Source organism: Nomascus leucogenys, chromosome 9 (assembly GCF_006542625.1).
Source record: "Nomascus leucogenys isolate Asia chromosome 9, Asia_NLE_v1, whole genome shotgun sequence".
NCBI classification, from domain to species: domain Eukaryota; kingdom Metazoa; phylum Chordata; class Mammalia; order Primates; family Hylobatidae; genus Nomascus; species Nomascus leucogenys.
The window spans coordinates 114232939-114255162 of NC_044389.1; the positions used below are offsets into that span (position 1 = coordinate 114232939).

Below are 22224 nucleotides of genomic sequence, written 5' to 3' on the forward strand. Positions count from 1 at the left end.
GACAGAGTGAGACTCTGTCTCAAAAAAAAAAAAAGAGTCAGCTTGGGCTGTGATTATCTGAAAGCTGGAGTGAGGCTAGAGGGTCCACTTCCATGAGGCCTCCTTGGCTGTGGGCTCCTCTCCATGTGGGCCTCTCCCAGGGGTGCAGGGAGGCCTAAGACATGTCAGCTGGCTCCCCTCAGAGTGAGATTTTCAGGAGAGGGAAGTTCTTTTCCTATGTCATGGAATCACAACATTATCAGAATTTTCCGTATTTATTATGATCTTCCTGTATGGGTTCCCCATTGATTCAAAGCTTAATATGAGTGACACTCCTAGCATGGGACTGTGGGTGGGGGTGGAGGGACGCACATCTAAACCACATCAGTGGCTTATCAGTACTTTTCTTTTTAAAAAAGAGATATATTAACTCATAATGTGGTACACTTTGCAGAGGCTGTTCCATTGGAAAGAGAACCGACTTCCAGGACAGAGGTTCTTCTGATCTTTGGGCTTGAGTCTGTGCAAATAGGACATTCATAAAAGAAGATCCTGGTTAAAATAAATTATTTTAGGGAAATGCATCTGACTCTGGAGAGAAAACTTGGGGGAGAGGAGGAACATGGAATCTGGTACTGGAACCAGTGAGGGGTCGGGCTCCTGGGAAAGTCACGCAATTGGGCAGCTTCAATCCCTTTTCTGCCCTCATCTCCCTGTTCCCTACAACACCCTCCATATTCCTTGACAGAATTATTTCTCACCTCTTCCATTCTTGAGCTGTCTCCATCGTGGACTTCTTGTAATAAATCTAGATCTAAACAGGCAAGGGAAAAATAGAAATAGCTAACAAACCTGAAAATGTGTTCAAATGCCCTTCTTAACATAGGGAATATAAATTAAGGCAAAAATAGATACCTTGGGGAATTTCAAACAGTGGAGAATGTGATTAGAATGTTTCTGAACAGTGGAACATTTGTTCACCTCAAAATTTCAACCAATGTATACTTGTCTAGGTATAGTTCAAGATATACATAATTCGGATTTTTTTAAAAAATGTACTGAGCCATGCATGCTAGTTTGAGCCTATAATCCCAGGTACTTAGGAGGCTGAGGTGGGAGGATTGCTTGAGCCCAGGAGTTAGAGGCTGCAGGGAGCTATGATCACACCACTGCACTCCAGTCTAGGTGACAAGCTGAGGCCCTGTCTCAAAACAAAACAAAAGACAAAAAAATAAAAAATAAAAAAATAACTGAAATAACAAAATAGCACAACAAGCATTGCTCTTCTGGTAAACAGGCCGTGGAACACCAGATCACCAGAGCACCAGGTAGAATTGCAATCGCTTAAAAAACAAGATCAGACCGGGCGCAGTGTCTCACGCCTGTAATCCCAGCACTTGGGAGCCCTAGGCGGGCGGATCACCTGAGGTTAGGAGTTCAAGACCAGACTGGCCAACATGGTGAGATCCCATCTCTACCAAAAATACAAAAATTAGCCGGGCATGGTGGCAGGCGCCTGTAATCCCAGCTACTCAGGAGGCTGAGGAAGGAGAATCACTTGAACCCGGGAGCAGAGGTTGCAGTGAGCCGAGATCATGCCACTGCACTCCAGCCTGGGCGACAAGAGTGAAACTCCATCTCACAACAAACAAACAAACAAACAAACAAAAAAAACAAAGTAAGCTTATGGGGAATCGGAACTCTCCCTGGTTAGCTGGTCTTAAATGAGGGTCGGAGAAGGACTTCCATGAACACAATAGGTGGCAACTCTGAAGAGGAGGAAGAACAGGCTGAGTCCCCAGCACCCACAGGTGTGAGTGGGCAATGAAGTGGACACAAGTGGACACTGGCAAACGTCCGTCCTCCTCCAAGCACCTGCCTCAAGCATTTTTTTTTTTTTTGAGACGGAGTCTCGCTCTTTCGCCCAGGCTGGAGTGCAGTGGCGCAGTCTCCGCTCACTGCAAGCTCCGCCTCCCGGGTTCACGCCATTCTCCTGCCTCAGCCTCTCCGAGTAGCTGGGATTACAGGCGCCCGCCAACACGCCCGGCTAATTTTTTGTATTTTTTAGTAGAGACGGGGTTTCACCGTGGTCTCAATCTCCTGACCTTGTGATCCGCCTGCCTCGGCCTCCCAAAGTGCTGGGATTACAAGCGTGAGCCACCGCGCCTGGCCTGCCTCAAGCATTTTTACAGACCCCATCATTTCTCCACCCTACCGGCCCACCCTCATCTTCAGCAAACAACCTGACCTCCCCGTCCACAAAACTGGAGTCCAGGGCTCTGAGCTCCTGTCCGTCTTAGAGGAAGTGGTCCCATGTCCTGGCCAACACTCGCCTCTCCAGCTGAGCCTGTGATTTGCCAAATCAAGATTTTAAGTCCCAACTTGCCATCCAACATTCTCTGCAGTGTTTAGGTCAACCTCTGCTTGTCACCTGAATGCAGTAATTTCTATGTGAAACATCTTTTCAAAGTCTCGCAGTGGCCTCCTGGGCACAGTCTGGCATTGACCGGCCACCCCAGGATGAGACTAACTCACACCTCTCCTGGGCTCCCGCCACTTCTCCCGTCATGCCTTCTGGCCCAAATGGTTCCATTTTGTCTCTTTCTTATGTACCCCACAAATGCCCGTGCTATTTTTCTGTTTCAGAAACTTTCTTTCCACTGAGGGAAACCTGTCAGTCCTTGCTCCTCTAATGCTGCTGGGCTCTTCATGCCCACTTCAGACACTGGGGCCTTCTCTGGGCAGGCGCCCCCCTTCCCCGGCCACGTTCCCATGCCCCCAGGCCAGGCATATACACACACCCAGCCTCTGGGCAGGTGCCCCTCGCGCACACACACACACACACCCAGGCAGGGCAGGCGCCTTACACACACACACCCGGCCTCTGTGCAGGTGCCCCTCGCACACACACACACCCAGGCAGGGCAGGAGCCTTGCACACACACACCCGGCCTCTGGCAGGTGCCCCTCGCACACACACACACCCAGGCAGGGCAGGAGCCTTGCACACACACACCCGGCCTCTGGGCAGGTGCCCCTCGCACACACACACACCCAGGCAGGGCAGGAGCCTTGCACACACACACCCGGCCTCTGGGCAGGTGCCCCTCGCACACACACACACCCAGGCAGGGCAGGAGCCTTGCACACACACACCCGGCCTCTGGGCAGGTGCCCCTCGCACACACCCCCCCCCCCCCCCCCCCCCCCCCCCCACACACACACCCAGGCAGGGCAGGAGCCTTGCACACACACACCTGGCCTCTGTGCAGGTGCCCCCTGCGTGCGCGCACGCACACACACACACACACACACACACATCTGGTCCCCCCTTCCTTGTGCTCCTTCATCACAGCCCCTGCTGCACTGCTGACAAGCCTGGGTGTATGTGTTGTTTCAGCTCCTGCTTCATCACATGCTCTGAAGGCTGGAACTTTACCTTGGAGTTTGCATCCTCATCACCTTTCCCAGTGACTGATGGCCTCCCAAAGAGTTAAGATTACAGATGTGGGACAGGCATGGTGGCTCACGCCTGTAATCCCAGCACTTTGGGAGGCCAAGGTGGGCAGATCATGAGGTCAGGAGATCGAGACCATCCTGGCTAACATGGTGAAACCCTGTCTCTACTAAAAATACAAAAACTAGCTGGGCATGGTGGTGTGTGCCTGTAGTCCCAGCTACCCGGGAGGCTGAGGCAGGAGAATCACTTGAACCTGGGAAGCGGAGGTTGCAGTGAGCCGAGATCGCGCCACTGTGCTCCAGCCCGGTGACAGAGCGAGACTCCATCTCAAAAAAAAAAAAAGATTACAGACGTGAGCCACTGCAACCCACCACTCATCCCCCTTAAGAGTCAAGGCTGGGTGTGGTGGGCCACGCCTGTAACCCCAGCACTCTGGGAGGCTGAAGCAGGCTGATCACTTAAGGCCAGGCATTCAAGAAGAGCCTGGCTAACATGGCAAAATCGTTTCTACTAAAAATACAAAAATTAGTTGGGCGTGGTGGCTCATGCCTGCAATCCCAGAACTTTGGGAGGCCAAGGTGGGAGGATCACTTGAGGTCAGGAGTTTGAGACCAGCCTGGCCGACATGGTGAAACCTCATCTCTGCTAAAAATGCAAAAATTAAGTCCGCGCGTGGTGGCTCACACCTGTAATCCCAGCCTTTGGGAGGCCGAGGCAGGCAGATTACCTGAGGTCAAGAGTTTGAGACCAGCCTGACCAGTATGGAGAAACCCCGTCCCTACTAAAAATACAAAATTAGCCGGGCATGGTGGCCCATGCCTGTAATCCCAGCTACTCGGGAGGCTGAGGCAGGAGAATCACTTGAACCCGGGAGGTGGATGTTGCAGTGAGCCGAGATCGCGCCATTGCACTCCGGCCTGGGCAACAAGAGTTGAAACTCCGTCTCAAAAAAAAAAAAAAAATTAGCCGGGCGTGGTGGCACATGCCAGTAATCCCAGCTACTCAGGAGGCTGAGGCAACTAGAACTGCTTGAACCTGGGAGCTGGAGGTTGCAGTGAGCCAAGATCACATCACTGCACTCTAGCCTGGGCGACAGAGCAAGACTCTGTCTCAAAAAAAAAAAAAAGGCAAGTCTCCAGAGATGCTGGATTAAAACCAATGTCCACTTTGCCAGTTCTCCAGGTGCTTATGAAGTCTCGTTCTCTGCATCTTCCTGAAACATCCAATCCTCAACTGGGGAGTCTTTCCCAAATCTCATGTCTCGTCAACTCATTCCTCTTCTTTATGAGGGCTATGGCCAGGCAAGTCATCAAGGTGCAAGTGCAGCCTTTTCTCAGGCCTAGAAGATAATTTTATGCCTATGTGCAGACGGGTGCTATGTAAGTTAAACACCCCAGCAGATTTCTGCAAGAAATCACATGAATATAAGCTGCAGCCCCAGACATCTTAGGCCAGAGTGGTGTTAGTTTCAAAGGAAACACACATCCAGCTTCAAGAAGCCGTTTCAGGGCAGCCTAGGCTTTTAATGTGGGTTTCTGCAAAGGCTGTAGCCCTAGAGAGTTACAAAATACACCACAGCAGTTTCTCATCTCCCCCTAGAGAGGGTCTTTCCAAAATTCCATGTTCCTGCAGACCCTAAACCTCCTAACAGGCCTCACCCATGAGGTTCCTTCATCCCTGGCTGCTCCCTCCTGTGCCATCCCCTCCCGCCAAGCCTGCACCCTCCTCGCCTGAGCTGGACTCCCTCATTCAACTCCACTGCAGCCTCCCTGGCTTCCCAGGCTGGGAGACCCAGAGCTCTTTCTTACAGCCAGGAAGGGTGGAGTCCTCTCTGATTGCTTTTTGAGCCATACACTGTCATGGAATGTCTATGACGAATTAAAATCCTCCATCTCATTGCTATGTTTTTATTGCCATAGGGAATTTAAAACATGCAAAAGCAGGGAGAAGAGTGTCAGGAATCCCGCCTGTATCCATCGCACCCAGCTTCAATAATTTTCACCACACCAGCTTGTCCATTATTTGTTACCTGTCTCTACCAACTGCTTCCTCTTTAGATTATTTACAAGAAAATCCTAAACATAATACCATGGCATTAATAAATAACTGCAGTATGTGTCTCTACAAGATAACTCTCTATTTTGAAGAATTACAAGTTTACAGACAAATTGCAGCCACTTATATATCCTACCCTTCGATTTACCAATTAAGGTTTTGTCATGTTCTCTAAGAGAGAGAGAGTGAGAGAGAGAGAGTTGTGTATATAGACACATATATACAGACACACACATTCATATGTGTGTGTATATTTCACTAAACTTTTTGAGAGAAACTTGCAGATATCTTAACCTCTCACCCCTAAATAATTCATTGCTATCTCCTAAGATAAAAGACATTCTCTTACACAGCCATAAAACAATGAACCAATTCGGCTGGGCGCGGTGGCTCACGCCTGTAATCCCAGCACTTTGGGAGGCCGCAGCGGGCGGATCATGAGGTCAGGAGATCAAGCCTATCCTGGCTAACATGGTGAAACCCTGTCTTTACTAAAAAATACAACAAAAATTAGCCAGGCGTGGTGCTGGGCACCTGTAGTCCCAGCTACTCGGAGGCTGAGGCAGGAGAATGGCGTGAACCCGGAGGCGGAGCTTGTAGTGAGCCCAAATCGCGCCACTGCACTCCAGCCTGCGTGACAGAGCGAGACTCCGTCTCAAAAAAAAAAAAAAAAAAAAGAACCAATTCAAGAAATTTAGCCTTGGTTAGAAGACTGACACACAGTCCATATTCAAATCCCAAACCGGCCGTAGTGGCTCACACCTGTAATCCCAGCACTTTGGGAGGCTGAGGCAGGCAGATCACTTGAGTCCAGGAGTTCGAGACCAGCCTGGACAACATGAAGAAACCCTGTCTACTAAAAATACAAAAGTTAGCCAGGTGTGGTGGTGCGTGCCTGTAGTCCCAGCTACTCAGGAGGCTGAGGCACGAGAATTGCTTGAACCCGGGAGGTGGAGGTTGCAGTGAGCCGAGATCATGGCACTGCTCTCCAGCCTGGGAGACAGAGCAAGACGCTGTCTCAAAAAAAAAAAAACCAAATAAATAAATAAAAATAAAATAAAATCCAGTAATGTTAATCACAGCAAATGTTTACTCTGACCTCGGAGCTCATCTAGGATTGCTCACGTCGTGCTTGGGTTCTCTCCTTAGTCTCCTATAATTTGGAAAACTTCCTCAAGTGTTCACTGTCTTTTATGACCTTGACATTTTTAAAGATTATGGGCCATTTGCAGAACGTCCTTCAATTTGAGTTTGTCTGATTGTTCCTCACGATAAGTTTGTGAATTTTAGCCGGAATACCATATAACTAAGGCAGACACGTAGTGGTGTGTGTGGGAGGGGTCAGGCCACCATTATTAGTGATGCTAATGTTGATTACTTGATTCATATGGGGTCTAACATATTTGTTCACTGTAAAAATACTCCTTTCCCTTTGAAATTAATAAGCAACAAGCAATTAATAAGCTTTGAGGTGGTGTACATAATCTATATCCTCAACAGAATTTCACCCAATGATTTTAACATTCATTTGTGATTCCTGTCATAATTCTGGTGGTTACAAGATAGTGATTTTTAAAATAATTCTGGCCAGGTGTGGTGGCTCACATCTGTAATCCCAGCATTTTGGGAGGTCGAAGTAAGCGGATTGCTTCAGCCCAGGAGTTCGAGACCAGCCTGAGCAACATGATGAAACCTCGTCTCTACAAAAAATGCAAAAATTAGCTGGGCATGGTGGCGCATGCCTGTAGTCCTAGCTACTTGGGAAGCTGAGGCGGGAGGATCACTTGAGCCCAGGAGGTCAAGACTGCAGCGAGCTGGGATTGCGCCGCTGCGCTCCAGCCTGGGCGACAGAGCAAGACCCTGTCTCCAAAAATAAAAATAAAAAAACTCTTCTTCATATATTAGTCAGCATTTTACTGTAAAGAAGAGCTTTCTTTTCTCCTTCCTCATTGCTATATTTTTTACTTACTCACTCATGTATATTTCTTAGTATCTGTAAAAGCTCATGTGTTCTTTTTTACTCAGAGTATTCAAATGTATTACCACCATTCTTCATTTTAATACTTCCACCTAATTTGCTTAGGCCAGTTCCTTATTGTGTTTCTATTGGAGTGGCTTTTGTGGCTGGAGATACTTCACAGCACAACCTTCTAAGGGCCTTTCTTGCCTCTTAGTAAATCTGTTTTTTTTTTTTTTTTTTTTTTTTTTTTTTTGAGACAGAGTTTCACTCTTGTTGCCTAGACTGGAGTGCAATGGCACAATCTCGCTCACTGCAACCTCCGCCTCCTGGGTTTAAGCAATTCTCCTGCCTCAGCCTCACGAGTGGCTGGGACTACAGGCAACCACCACCATGCTCAGCTAATTTTTTTGTATTTTTACTAGAGACGGGTTTCACCATGTTGGCCAGGCTGGTCTCGAACTCCTGACATCAGATGATCCACCCACCTCGGCCTCCCAACATGCTGGGATTATAGGTTTGAGCTACTGCGTCTGGCCTGCCTCATAGTAAATCGTGACTCACTGCCTCCTTCTTCCCACCTGTGTCCTTCTCATGGATGGTTGTCTCTGGCCCTGGCTTAGTCATCGTTTTCTAGTTCCTTCTTAAGTTGGCTTGGACCCCGCTTGTGAGCCACCCAAGCACTCTACACAGCCTCACCTCACCTTCCATCCCTCATCCTCACCCTCCATCCCTGGTTACCTGCTTCTCATTTGTGATGCTCCCCTGGTCTTTGCAGCATTAGCAGTCCCTGAGACCGAGTAGGTACTCAGTCAATATTTGTTTAATCAATGGGCAAAGGAATAGTCCTAAATCATCAGAAATAAATTTTTGCGCGGCTACACAATGGAGAAGTGGTGTTTATTTTTTCACAGAAAATGCTTGGGGATAAAAGAAAAGAATGTTCACCTGTAATCTCAGCATTTTGGGGAGGCCGAGGCAGGTAGATCACTTGAGTTCAGGAGTTCGAGACCAGCCTGACCAACATGGTGAAACCCTGACTCTACTAAAAAAAACAAAACAAAAAAAACAACAAAAATTCGCTGGGCGTCACGGTGCATCCCTGTAATCCCGGCTACTCGGGAGGCTGAAGCAGGAGAATCACTTGAACTCGGTAGGCACAGGTTGCAGTGAGCCAAGATTGTGCCACTGCACTCCAGCCTGGGAGACAGAGGGAGACTCAAAAAAAAAAAAAAAAAAAAAGAAAAGAAAAAAAAAATGTTCTCAGACACCAGTTGAAATGTAGGCCTTTGCTAGAGAAATACACATGCTGTATTTGTTCGGTAGAGACTTTGTCCCAAGATCACTGCCCTCGCTACCTCTGCCCTTGGGGCCTGACCATTTCTTTGAGATGACAGTAGTGTCAGCTGAAAATTGTATGATGTGATGAAGCTCAACAGCGCTACAAAGAGTGCTTCTAATAGGGCCCAGAAGGAAAATCAACTGTCTAAAAGACTTCAATGGTTGACATTTGGGCTGTAACTTGAAAAATAAGTGAGATTCTGCCAGAAGGAGACATCCAAGTAGAGGAAGCACATTTGATGCCAGGGGACTCACACCCATTAGGACCTAAGTACTCAGGCTCCAAAAGAATGCCGCCCTCGACTTCCAGAGCAGCGCAGCGTCTGCAGCTGGGGCACCTCTCCATTTCTTTGTATAGGACTGTCCACACTATGAACTGTGGACTTACCTGTCAACTGTGCAGTCTGGAGTGTAAAGTCTGTATTTTATTCAAGTGTAGACTCATCAACTCCCTCAATACCTTCAAAAATGCTCGGAAAGTGACTGTGATTGGAAGGTAAGGGTGTCTTAGGATAAGGCAGGAAAGGAAACATAAGGGACTGGGCTGAAGACAGGCTGGGACTAGCGTGTGAAGGGTCTTCTTTCCACAGGAGAACTTGGACTTTACCCTCCTGGGCAGGCAACAGGGAGCCGGTGAAGGTTGCATTGCAGAAGGATGGTGATGAGGCTTTTTAAGGAAACGTGTGTTGGCACTGTGAGTCATGGACCGTAGCAGAGACCAACCGCGACGCTACCGAATCAAACCAGGTGAGCAGTAACAACAGGCAAAACCACTGGAGGGAGGGGGAGAAGGAAAGAGTTTTTAAGTAGGATTGACAGAATGTGTAACCACTTGACATGGGAAATGAGGGAGTATCTGACCATGGTTTGAGAAATTTATACTAAAGTTTTAAAAAACTGATCTTGTCTAAGTAGAAATGCCATGAAAATGTATTTCATGTTATAACCTCACATCTCAAGGTGAAAATGGATGTTTCTTCTGAAACACAGGTTTGAAAAAAAGAAGATCGTGAGGGAACAAAAAGCCCAGTTCTGATTGTTGGGAAGGATTACACAATACGAAGAGAAAGTAAGAGATGGAATTCTTTTAGTTTTATTCTTTTTCTTTTTTTGAGACAGGGTCTTGCTGTGTCACCCAGGCTGGAATGCAGTGGCACAATCACAGCTCACTGCAGCCTCAACCTCAAGTGATCCTCCCACCTCAGCCTCCTGAGTAGCTGGAACCACAGCCATGCACCACATGCCCGGCTACTTTTTTATAATTTTTCAAAGAAATGGGGCTTCGACATATTGCCCAGGCTGGTCTTAAACTCTTGGCCTTGGGCGATCTGCCTGCCTTGGCCTCCTAAAGTGCTGGGATTACAGGCATGAGCCACTGAACCCATCCCATTACTTTCTTTTATAATAGAGAAGACATACACGTCTGCTGGAATGTAGACACAGACAAAAAAGATTGAAGTTTAACCTACCAGCCGGGAACGGTGGCTCACGCCTGTAATCCCAGCACTTTGGGAGGCTGAGGCGGGCGGATCACGAGGTCAGGAGATCGAGACCATCCTGGCTAACATGGTGAAACCCCGCCTCTACTAAAAATACAAAAAATTAGCTGGGCGTGGTGGCGGGCGCCTGTAGTCCCAGCTACTCAGGAGGCTGAGGCAGGAGAATCACTTGAACCCAGGAGGCCAAGGCTGCAGTGGGCCGAGATTATGCCACTGCACTCCAGCTGGGGTGACAGAGGGAGAGTCAGTCTCAAAAAAAAAAAAGTTTAACCTACCAATTTTGGGGCAGAATTCCTAGACTTATACCACATCAATGGGCTTGGCAATGTTATGAACCAAGATTAAGCTCCTGTAGGTGATCCGTGGAGGTAAAGGAACCAGGCACCTAAGCAAGGACACTATGGCCTACTGGGCAGGGCAGGTTGTCCAGGTAAGCAAGTTTTCTGAAATATGTATATGCTTTTAATATTAAAGGAAATCTGTCGTATGTCGTTAAATATTCTTTAAAAACATTGTTATGAATATAATTATTTAACTTGCAAATTCCCTTAAAGCTAGGATGCAACAAGGTTTCACAAAGAAGGCACCCAACCTTGATGTCAACAGTCTACCCACTATGGGAAGTCAGAGAGGCTTTCTTCCAAAATGTAGAATTGTCAGCATTTGAACACTGAGTAGGAAAAATTACAAGCACAGGTTTGGGACAGCGGCTCCCATCTCTAATCCCAGATTTTGGGGGCCCGGGACAGCACTCTGAGCTCAGAGTGCAGACCTGCATACAGCAAGACCCTGTATCAAAAAACAAAGTTAAAAAAGCAGTTGTAAGCACAGGTACATGGTTAACCATGAATATGGTATCCCTGAAAAGCCGTTTTAATGGGGGAAAAAACCTCAAATTTGGAATAATCGATATATGTGTATATGTAGCCAATCAGAGCAGAAACCAGGAAATCAGGCAGCAAGCTTAAGGGAAATGCAACATACTTTGTTTGGTTTCCTTTTCTTCCATAAAACTGATCAGGGGTAGGTAAAGTATGCTGCTATAGTTCGGAGTCGTCACCATGCTCACGGAACCGGCAGGAGTGTGAACGCCTCCCTGAGCTACCAAGAGCATCTGACTGGTTCCAACGTGGGCCCAACCCCAGCGCCTCTGGGAAATGTGGGGCCGGGGCCTTGGTCCCGGGTATGGGTTAGGGGTTTGGGGAAGGGCCGGGGACTTGATCCCAGGTGTGAGGTTGGGGATTCCGGGGCTGAACCGAGGCCTTGGTTAGGAATGTGGGGCGCGGGTTCGGGGCAGGGCCGGGGCCTCGGTTACGGGTGTAGGGTGGGGAGTTCAGGGCAGGGCCGGGTCCTGGGTCCTGGGTGTGGGGTTGGGAGTTCGGGGCCGGGACCTTCGTCCCAGGTGTGGGGCAGGAGTTTGGGACAGGGCTGGGGCCTGGGTCCCTGGTGGGGCGTTCGGGGCAGTGCTGGGGCCTTGGTCCTGGGTGCGGGGTGGGAGTTTGGGGCAGGGCCGGGGCCTGGGTCCCGGGTGTGGGGTGGGGAGTTCGGGGCAGGGCCCGGACCTTGATCCCAGGTGTGGGGTGGGAGTTCGGGGCAGGGCAGGGGCCTGTGTCCTGGGTATAGGGTGTGGCATTTGCGGCAGGGCCGGGACCTTGATCCCAGCTGTGGGGTGGGAGTTCGGGGAAGGGCCGGGGCCTGGGTCCCGGGTGTGGGGTGCGGTGTTCGGGGCAGGGCCGGGAACTTGATCCCAGCTGTGGGGTGGGAGTTCGGGTAAGGGCCGGGGCCTGTGTCCTGGGTGTGGGGTGGGGCGTTCGGGCCAGGGCCAGGGCCTGGGTCCCGGGTATGGGGTTCGGGGCAGAGCCTGGGCCTGGGTCCCGGAGGTCGGATGGGGGGTTTAGGGCAGGGCCGGGGCCTTGGTCCAGGGTCTGGGGACGGGCTAGGGCCGGGATCGCCGTCCGTCCTGGGCAGCGAGCAGGGGTCTTTAAGGGGCGCACGCAGTGGCGGAGGACCAGGGCCCAACCCTCCGGAAGTCAGGGCCCAGACGGCCCGGCAGCGTCAGGCGCTCTGGTCGCGCCGGGGACGGCGGGCGGGGCGGGACGTGCGGCGTGCGCGGGGCGGGGCGATGTGCGCGCACGCGCCAATCGCAAGGCCGTGAGCAGGGTGTACGCGCGGAGAGGCCAAGAAGGCGGCGGGGCGGGCCGGGCGTCGGGTGCGCCCAATCAGCGCGCCGCAACGCCATGACGTGAGGCTCTCCCGGGTGCCGAGCGCCAGTCCGCGGGACCGGCGGGTGAGTGCGCGAGTTCAGGGCGCGGGGCGCGGGTCCGCGCGGGGGCGGGACTTCCGCAGGGCCCCGGAAGTGGGAGCTGTGTGTTCTCATGCGAACGGGAAGGAGCGTTGGGGATCTGGAGTCCCGGGGTTGAGACATTTTCGGGCCCGAAAGGGGAAGAATCCGCCGCCGCCACCGCCGCCAGCTCGCGCCCGCCCTCTCCCCTACCTCCGGCCCGGCCCGGCCCGGCCGCGCCGCCTCTCCCTGCCGTCTCTCTCCTCGCCGTCCCCGCGTGTGGCGCGGCCGCCGGGCCCCGGGGCTGAGGCGAGGAGCCCGCGGGCGGCCGGTCGGGCGGGGCGGCGGCGCTGACAGGTGAGGCACCCTGGGCCGCGGCGGGCGGTCCCTCCCGGCCCAGCTCGGACCCGCGCCGCGCCGCCTGTCACTGCGCCGCCATCTTCCCGGAGGACGCGGCCGCGGCGGGCAGGGCCGGGCCTGGGCCGGGGCCGGGGCAGGGGAAGGCCGGGGCCGGGCTGAGGAGGACCAGGGCTAGGGCACGGGAAGGGCCAGGGCTGAGGAGGACCGGGGCCAGGGCCAGGGAAAGCCGGGGCTGGGGCAGGGGAAAACTGGGGCTGAGGAGGGCCAGGGCCGGGGCAGGGGAAGGCCGGGGCCGGGGCTGAGGAGGACCCGCTGAGGCGAGGTGGGAGTCGACGGAGCTGGGTGTCCGGAAGACCGGGCTGGGGTCAGGGTCGGGTGGCCGGGGCTGGGCCAAGGCCGGCGAGGACGGGGGTCGGGCAGGGCCTGGGCGGGGCCGGGGTCGCGGGCCGCGAGCGCCCCCAGGCCGGGCGGGCGCCGGCACCCGCAGTGCGGCTCCAGCCTTGCCGCTCGCCCCTCGGTCCCGCCGGAGCCCCGGTAGGCGGCCGTGCGGGTGCGGGGCGGGACGGGTCATCAGGGCATCGCATTCCTTTAGAACCAGGAAGTTGGGATCCTGTTGCTCGGTGTGTGTTTGGAACGCTCCTGTTTTCCTCTTGATAGACTTGAGCAGAGGTGGATCTGAAGGAGTTAAAAAAATAAAGTCAGATGTGAAGATTGCCTGTGTTGGTCTTGGGGCCGGGATACACGGGCGGCAGAGGAGCCATCGCAAAGCTGCTGCACCTGCCTCTCAGGGTGCGCTTGGGAACGTTAAGAGTCATTCTGTCTCAGTGCCGTTGTGCATCGAAACTTCATGCGAATGTAATTTTGCTTTTCCCCTTATTTTTACGTAAAACGGTCTTAAAACTTGGCTGAGATGAAACTTGAGAAAGCTAACTGTAGAAAACTACCTCCTATCTGGTTTTCGTTTGAGATTCTCTAAGTAGATGCCCAATAACTTGTCTTAATAGTAAATTGGAAGTTTGAAGTTTTGGATAACTGAGGAAACAGGATGGTTTTCCTTGACAGGGCAGTGGAGTTTGTAAGTATAAACAGTATGCGTGAGGCCTTTTTCTAGAGATAAGAGCAACTCCAAGGTGAACATTGAAGGGGACAGACAAGTTATTTTCCCTTTCGAAAGTTTTTTTCTCTTAGTTTCAGTTGTTTGAATATTTAAATGCACTTGAAATAGGGGCTGAGTTGTAGTTTGTGAAGACCACAGTGGGGGAAGAGTGGTGTCCTCTTTTTTCTTGGTGGTCAGGTGGTGTGTGCAGTGTGCAATTTCCATACTTCCCCAACCTGCCTGGCGCCCCTCATTACAGTCAGGGTAATTTACAGAAGTTGAAATGGTTGTGGCTTTTCAGTTTTTTCTCCTTGTATTTAATATGCTGAAAGGCAGTTTTGTAATCAGACCATATAAGAAATAGCTTAATTGAGGTTTGCTAAGTGAAATGCGTTCCGAAAGGCATCAGATTAACAAGCTTATTATTTAATCGGAAATTTAATTTGTATACTTATCTTTGAAACTTGCATTGGTTAGAAATAAATTTTATCGGCTGGGCGCGGTGGCTCACGCCTGTAATCCCAGCACTTTGGGAGGCCGAGACGGGCGGATCACGAGGTCAGGAGATCGAGACCATCCTGGCTAACACGGTGAAACCCCGTCTCTACTAAAAACACAAAAAATTAGCCGGGCGTGGTGGCAGACGCCTGTAGTCCCAGCTACTCGGGAGGCTGAGGCAGGAGAATGGCGTGAACCCGGGAGGCGGAGCTTGCAGTGAGCTGAGATCGCGCCACTGCACTTCAGCCTGGGCGACAGAGCGGGACTCCGTCTCAAAAAAAAAAAAAAAAAAAAAAAGAAAGAAATTTTATCCGGTATTTTGAAAAGTTAACGTGAGTTGACTTATTTACATGAAACAAAGGCATGGCTTATTCATTAGAAGTTACCCTCGTGTTGCCTACATTTTCTCAACTGTAGCAGGGGGATGATGATGATCTCATTTTCTTAGGACTGTTGTAACACAAACATGGAAATGTAGGCTGTTTTTGCTATTTTTACTATTACTGATTTTTTTCTCCCCCACCTCCTCCCCCGAGTTGGAGTCTTGCTCTGTCACCCAGGATGGAGTGCAATGACACGATCTCAACTCACTGCAACCTCCACCTACTAGGTCTTCAAGTGATTCTCCTGCCTCAGCCTCCCGAGTAGCTGGGATTACAGGCACGTGCCACCACACCTGGCTAATTTTTGTATTTTTAGTAGAGACAGGGTTTCAGCATGTTGCCCAGGCTGGTCTCGAACTCCTGACCTCAAGTGATCCACCTGCCTCAGCCTCTCAAAGTGTTGGGGTTACAGGAGTGAGCCACCGCGCCCAGCTTACTGAATTTTAAAAATATTTTACCTTGTAGCTGCCAATTTATTAGCAGAAAGTTTTGTTTTTTGTTTTTGTTTTTGTTTTATTTTTTGGCTTGTTTACATGTATCTGGGCAGAGAAAACAACTTCTGAGCACAGAATGCATATTTGGAGAAAGCAGTTCCACTATATTTGAGTAGGAACCAGACAGAAAAAAAGATAACATGGGTACAGTTCTGTAGAAGAGTAGCTGAAATTAAGTGGCAGCAAATTCAGGGAGAAATGTAATTTGGTTTAATGTTCGGGAAGATTGCCCTTTTTAAAAGTGAGATTTAAAGAATTTATTGAATTTAATGCAATTTCCATAAGCACAAGTTTTGACAAGTATATATTTAAGCTGTTTTTATGAAGCAGTCTTCACATTATCTTAAAATGTAGTTCTAAAATACGTGCAGGCTGGGTGAGGTGGCTCATTCCTGTAATCCCAGCACTTTGGGAGGCCTAGGTGAGTTTAGGAGCCCAGGAGTTCACCAGCCTGGGCAACATAGAGAGACCTCATCTCTACCAAAAAATCAAAAAATTAGCCAGGCATGGTGGCTCACACCTGTAGTCCAGCTGTTGGAGAAGCTGAAGTGGGAGGATCGCTTGAGCCTGGGAGGTTGACGCTGCAGTGAGCCATGATCCGCCACTGCACTCCATCCTGGGCAACAGTGAGACCTTGTCTCCCCCTACCCCCAAAACATGCAAATTGGGACGTCAGATTGTTAATGGTGTTTACAGTGAACAGTGCCTTCAGGTAGCTGCAGCTACTCTACATAGATTTGCAAGTTTTTGTAGTGATAGGCTATGGTAGATGTTACCAGCCAAGGAGTGGCTGACAAATTCCTTTCACTGTTACTTCATTGTCATGTTAAAATTCATATTTTCCGTCAAAATAGTGATAGCTAGGATTATAATCTAGGTCTTCCAATTTTAGTAACGTGTTGTCTATGTTAGGGTCTCTATATAGATGTGTTACCATCAATCAGTTTCATTTGTTTTTATCCTAGCGTTAAAGGTACAAGTTTTTTTTTTTTTCTTTCCTGAGGCGGAGTTTCACTCTTGTTGCCCAAGCTGGAGTGCAATGGTGCCTTCTTGGCTCACTGCAATCTCCGCCTCTCGGGTTCAAGTGATTCTCCTGCTTCAGCCTCCCGAGTAGCTGGGATTACAGGTGCCCACCACCACACCTGGCTGATTTTTTTTTTGTTTTTGTATTTTTAGTAGAGATGGGGTTTCACCATGTTGGCCAGGCTGGTCTTGAACTCCTGACCTCAAGTGATCCGCCCCCCTCGGCCTTCCAGAGTGCTGGGATTACAGGCGTGAGCCACGGCACCCGGCCAAAGATACAAGTTTTAAATATGCTTTTATCATGCATACAGTACTCTTATAGATTCTGTCAGATTTAGGGATATTCTTTTCAGATTGATAAATTGCACAAAAATCTTGGAGTATATTCTTGTAATTTCTTCTGCAAAATTCTCAAAACAACCTTTTTCCAATGGGGAGAAGACATGAACACTGATGTCATGTTTTTGGAAAATACCTTGTTAAAAACAGACACCGCTGTAAGGGTTTGCTTGCTTATGCTCTTTTGTAGAACTTTATTGACGTGAAGAGTTCTCCTCTTTCTGTAAAAGCTTATTTCAGAGTACGAAGTGAATGAGGCACTCAGAGAGTTAACCTCATCAGGTCTGAGTTTAGTTCAGTTTAAACTTTTTGCTCTTATGCTTGTTGATATCTTTGTAACTACTTCTAGAGTTATTTTGATTAGAAAATGAATTCCTTTTTTAGAACATGGAATTGTAAGGTGGAAAACTGCTAGGTTCTCAAAAGAAGGAAGATAAATTCCAACTTGAAAGTTTTTTCCCCTAGCATTCTAATGCTTTGTTTTTCCTGTGTGTAAATGCCTTTCTTAGGAACAAGGAAAATTACTAACTCAGCTGTGTTTCCTTCCCTTCTCTTTCTCATCACCCCCCCCACCGCCACCCCATACCTTAATACCTTTTGTCCCTTCAGTGCCTTTATAAACTCTGTCTTCTCATAGTTTTTCTGGTGAAGCTGTCATGGCTCCTATTTTCAACCATAAAGGATTTGCAGTTCAGTGATGCTACTGGTTTTACATCTTCTTTCCCATCAACCCCATTGCCCTGGTTAGGAGACCTAGACCATGGAGTACATTGTAATATTGAAAGTATTTCATGTTTAACACAATTTTTTTTTTTTTTTGAGACCGAGTCTCGTTGTGTTGCCCAGGCTGGAGTGCACTGGCACGATCACGGCTCACTACAACCTCTGCCTCCCAGGTTTAAGCGATTCCCCTGCCTCAGCCTCCTGAGTAGCTGGGACTACATACAGGTGCATGCCACCACGCCCGGCTGATTTTTGTACTTTTAGTACAAATTGGGTTTCACCATGTTGGCCAGGCTGGTCTTGAACTCCTGACCTCAAGTGACCCATCTGCCTTGGCCTCCCAAGAGTGCTGGGATTACAGGCGTGAGCCACTGCGCCCGGCCATGTTTAACACAAATTTGAAAGCGTACTACTTAATTTTTGAGGAGGAGTATGATAATCATAGAGATGAGGCTTGATCTTTGCTGAAAATGTGCATTATAAAGTCTGATGTGCATGAATTTGCCCGATAAAATGCTCTTTTATTTACACAAATCATTTTAGTCACACTGTAGCCAGAGTGTGGCATAGCCTGATGGCTGGCCTCTTTTCAGAAACTCACCAGGACTGCCCTAGGCCTCGCCCTGTGTGTGCTTCCACTTCTGTGTCTTCCTTCTTGCCCTGCCCCACCTTTTAGTCAGGACCACGCCTCCGTCTCCTACCTTGGTGTTGCAAACGTTGTAGCCATTGCTGTGGGTAGATTCTTTGCCTGAAATTGAATGTCCACCTCCTTTAAAAAAATTTTTAAAATATTTACTTAGCTCCTTAAACCATCCTTAAAAAGATATTTTAGGAGTCCTCCAGGCTGCTTTGCCTTAACTTCTGAGATTATGCTTCTCTGTTTCTGTAGCAACGTAAGCGTACCTTTGTGTTACTTAGCACATAATTAATGTAAGCTCCTTGTGAGTGAGATTCTCTTTTTATGCTTGTCACCTCTGACCAGCCCAGGGACTGGTAAACTGTAGATGTTTAGTGAAATTAATTCAAGTAAAGAGATAAGAATGCTCAAAGACATTTCCCACCCGTGTTCCAGAGAAATTGTTTGCTGTACTTGCACATTTCTGTAAACAAATAGGAAAATCTTTACTCAAAAAGGATACATTAGAAAGTTTCTTATAGAGTATAAAAGCTATGTTTACAAATTTTTAACTTACTTTTCGTAGCTACATATAGTGCATAAAGTATTTTCAGATAGAGTAATTTAACCACATGACCTTTAAATTATACTGTTTCTCAGTCTTTAAAAACGTGCCCTCTTTCGGCCGGGCACTTTGATTCATGCCTGTAATCCCAGCACTCTGGGAGGCCGAGGCGGGTGGATCACCTGAGGTTAGGAGTTTGAGACCAGCCTGGCCAACATGGTGAAACCCCGTCTCTACTAAAAATACAAAAATTAGCCAGGCATGGTGGTGCGTGCTTGTAATCCCAGCTACTTGGGAGGCTGAGAATTGCTTAAACCCGGGAGGCAGAGGTTGCAGTGATCTGAGATCACGCCACTGCACTCCAGCCTGGGCGACAGAGTGAGGCTCTGTCTCAAAAAATAAATAAATAAATAAATAAAATAAATAAATGCACCCTTTTTGATAGCCATAGAATTTCTTACCTTTATTTTGCTTTAAAATAAAAACATCATGTTAACCCAAAATAAAACAATTGCAATATTGAAAATGTATCTTTTAAACTTCAGTGGATGTTTTTCCATTTTTTATTTTCTGTTAAGTATTGCTAAAGGGCCTGGCATAAAGGAGGGCCACTGAGAGGTAAGAAAAGGGTTCATTTTCTTCCTGTGGCAGGTGTTCTGACCAGCTGAACACTAGGGATGCAAAGATGAAAGGCAACAGGATTTTTCGGTAAGGCCCGTCATCCAGCAGGAATAGGAAAGTGCATTGTTCTACGTAAAGCCGTAGAGACTGGCCTCTGGAAGTGGCTGGCTCTCAGCTCCATGCTTCTTTGGATAGTCTGCTACAACAGTCACATATATTATGGTGTATCCTGCCCTGCACTCTCCATGTCTCCCCTCCTTGCTATATTTTTTTCGTAGTATTTATGACAGTATAACATGCCATATAATTTACTTATTTTATATGTGGCCCGTCTTCTCATACTTGAATGTAAACTCTTATGAGATCAAGATTTATTTTTTGCTCCTCAGTATGAACCTAGGCCTTAGAACAATATCTGGTACGTAGCATGCACTAAATAGTTGATGAGTAGATCCCAGTATGGTGAACAAGAGGGATAGATTGCCATCTCTTGGAGTTTGCTGTCCATTGAGACAGGTGGACAATCACATAATCCAATAGGAAAGTGCAGTGCACTAAGATCCGGCCTGGAGGGGAGGGATCAGGAGGCTTCCCTGAGGATGTGATGGTGGCACTGAGATTGGAGGGATGGTGGTGGAGTGAGAGGTCAGCAAAGAGAATTACCTGTGTAGTGCCCCAGCTGGGAAGGTGCAGAGTGCTTTGAAGGAACTAGTGTGAACAAGGCTGAAGGAAGAGAATGTGGCTGGGAGGTAGGTGGAGAGTTTTATTTTGCAGAGCTTGGGAGGTCCCATATAGGTTGATTATTTCGCCCTTTATCCTAAGACCAGTGGGAGGCAGTTGGAGGATTTTACGTCATAGAATTGTCTTTTTAAAATGATTCTGCTTTGTAGAGAGTGGTGTGGAAGCAGGGAGTGGTCACATGGGGGTGTTACTGTGCGGCAAGGTAGGGAACCTCTTTCTTCTTGTGTATACCTCTCTTCGTAGTTGAAAAGGCCAAGCCCTAGTCTAAATGATACCAGCCAGCTTCCTTAAAATCCCTGTAATTTGTATTACATATAATCGTGTATGTTTTAAAAAATTTTATTTTTTTGAGTCAGTTTGTGTCACCCAGGCTGGAGTCCAGTGGCATGCTCACAGCTCTCTGCAGCCTCGACCTGGGCTTGAGCGATCTTGCCACCTCAGCCTCCCGAGTAGCTGGGACCCATGGGTGCATGTCACCACACCTGGCTAATTAAAAAAAAGTTTGTTTTTTTGTAGAGGTGGTGGGTCTCACTGTGTTGCCCAGTCTGGTCTCGAATTCCTGGGTTCAAGCAGTCCCAGAGTGTTGGGATTACAGATGTGAGCCATTGCACCTGGCCTAAAAATGCTTTAAAAATTGTTTAGAAAATATGTCTTAAATTTGCTAATATTTGCCAGTTGTTTAAAATATATTTGTTATTTCAGATAATTTCAAACATTCCTTTTTTGGGAATATCTCTGAAAAATGAGAACATTTTGTTTTCACATTTCAGAGAGCTTTGTTTTTATTGTCAGTGCCCAAAATACAGAGATAAAAACCTAGTGATCAATTTGGTATAGATTTACAAATTGCTTCAGTGATTGTTTCTGTTAACATGTTGAACATTCTCTTTTTAAAAATATCAAGTCCTTTAAAATTTTCTTTAAAGGTGGCTTCATGCTTTTCTGAACATTCTTTATCTTTCTTGATGACATATTTGTATTTCATCGTTGAGGTTATCGTCTGTGTAATTTTTGCCTTATCAGTCAGAGAATACCAGTAACCTTTAGGAAGCACGTACAGATTTTTTTTTTTTTTTTTTTACTGGGTCCATAAAGGGGGAAAGTTTAGTCAGGTTGGAGAGCAGTCACACTTCTTCCTGAGAGGTAATAAATACCAGGCTCTCTGTCTGGAGGAAGCGTCAGTAAATCATGTTTGCAAAGGAAAAGATGTGGTAGTTGGTAGGATTCAGACCTGTGCCGGGAAACCCCAATGGATTTCTAGTTCATCGCTTTAACCATTCAGTCCTGACTTTAAAAGTAGACTTGAAGTCCCTATGGGAAGTTACCTTCTAAAAATCTAGACATTTGAAAGGATGAAAGCATTGTCTCTTGTGCTTTTAGGAGGTTAAAAACATTTAAACCACTGATAGAACACTGGCATTTAGTGTTTCTTGAGTACTGTAAATACAGTAGCTTACTGTGAAAGTCTTTTTGGGTGGACTTTTGTCTGGCATGATTTGTTTTTTTTTTTTTGAAGTGGAGTCTCACCTGTTGCACAGGCTGGAGTGCGGTGGGGCAGTCTCCGGTCACTGGAAGTTCTGCCTCCCGGGTTCATGCCATTCTCCTGCCTCAGCCTCCTGAGTAACTGGGACTGCAGGTGTGTGCCACCACGCCCAGCTAATTTCGTTGTATTTTTAGTAGAGACGGGGTTTCACCATGTTAGCCAGGATGGTCTCGATCTCCTGACCTCAAGCAATCTGCCCGCCTCGGCCTCCCAAAGTGTTGGGATTGCAGGCGTGAGCCACTGCGCCCGGCCTGCTTGGCATGATTTTAAGTTCTATGTTCCATATTCCTCTGTGGTTAATATCCATACCTCCAGTGATACTTGTTGTTTGTTTGCTTATTTATTTATTTATTTATTTATGAGACGGGGTCTCATTCTGTTGCCCAGGCTGCAGGAGTGGAGTGCAGTGGCGTGGCCATTGCTCACTGCAGCCTCCAATTTCTGAGCTCCAGTGATCCTCCTGGCTATTTAAATAATAATTTTTTGAGACATGAGGTCTTGCCATATTACCCAGGCTGGCCTCAATCTCCTGGCCTCAAGTGATCCTCCAGCCTCAGCCTCCCAAGTTGCTGGGAATATGAATGTGAGCCCCTGTGCCTTGCTCCAGTGACAATTGTTACCAGGCTAGATTGCTAGTTCAGGTTGCCTTT

The 22224-nt window shown here is 48.3% G+C and overlaps 1 protein-coding gene and 1 long non-coding RNA gene across 6 annotated transcripts in view; one reads left to right on the top strand and one right to left on the bottom strand.

Moving 5' to 3' along the window:
- Window positions 1-235: 235 nt before the first annotated feature.
- On the bottom strand, window positions 236-11364 carry LOC105738232. Its single transcript, XR_001113993.2, has 3 exons — window positions 11276-11364; window positions 741-793; window positions 236-499 (listed from the first exon to the last, which is right to left on the bottom strand). It is a non-coding gene; the product is annotated as an uncharacterized LOC105738232 (long non-coding RNA).
- Window positions 11365-12651: 1287 nt separating this feature from the next.
- The window catches only part of LARP4B (La ribonucleoprotein 4B), a 120932-nt gene continuing 111359 nt past the window's right edge, over window positions 12652-22224 (top strand). For 4 of the 5 annotated variants that reach the window (XM_030819377.1, XM_030819381.1, XM_030819379.1 and 1 more), the window contains exon 1: window positions 12652-12929. The gene's annotated coding sequence lies outside the window, so the exon portion shown is untranslated. Of the gene's footprint in view, window positions 12930-13409; window positions 13788-22224 lie in introns of those variants that run through there. The other variant, XM_030819378.1, reaches the window with a different exon arrangement.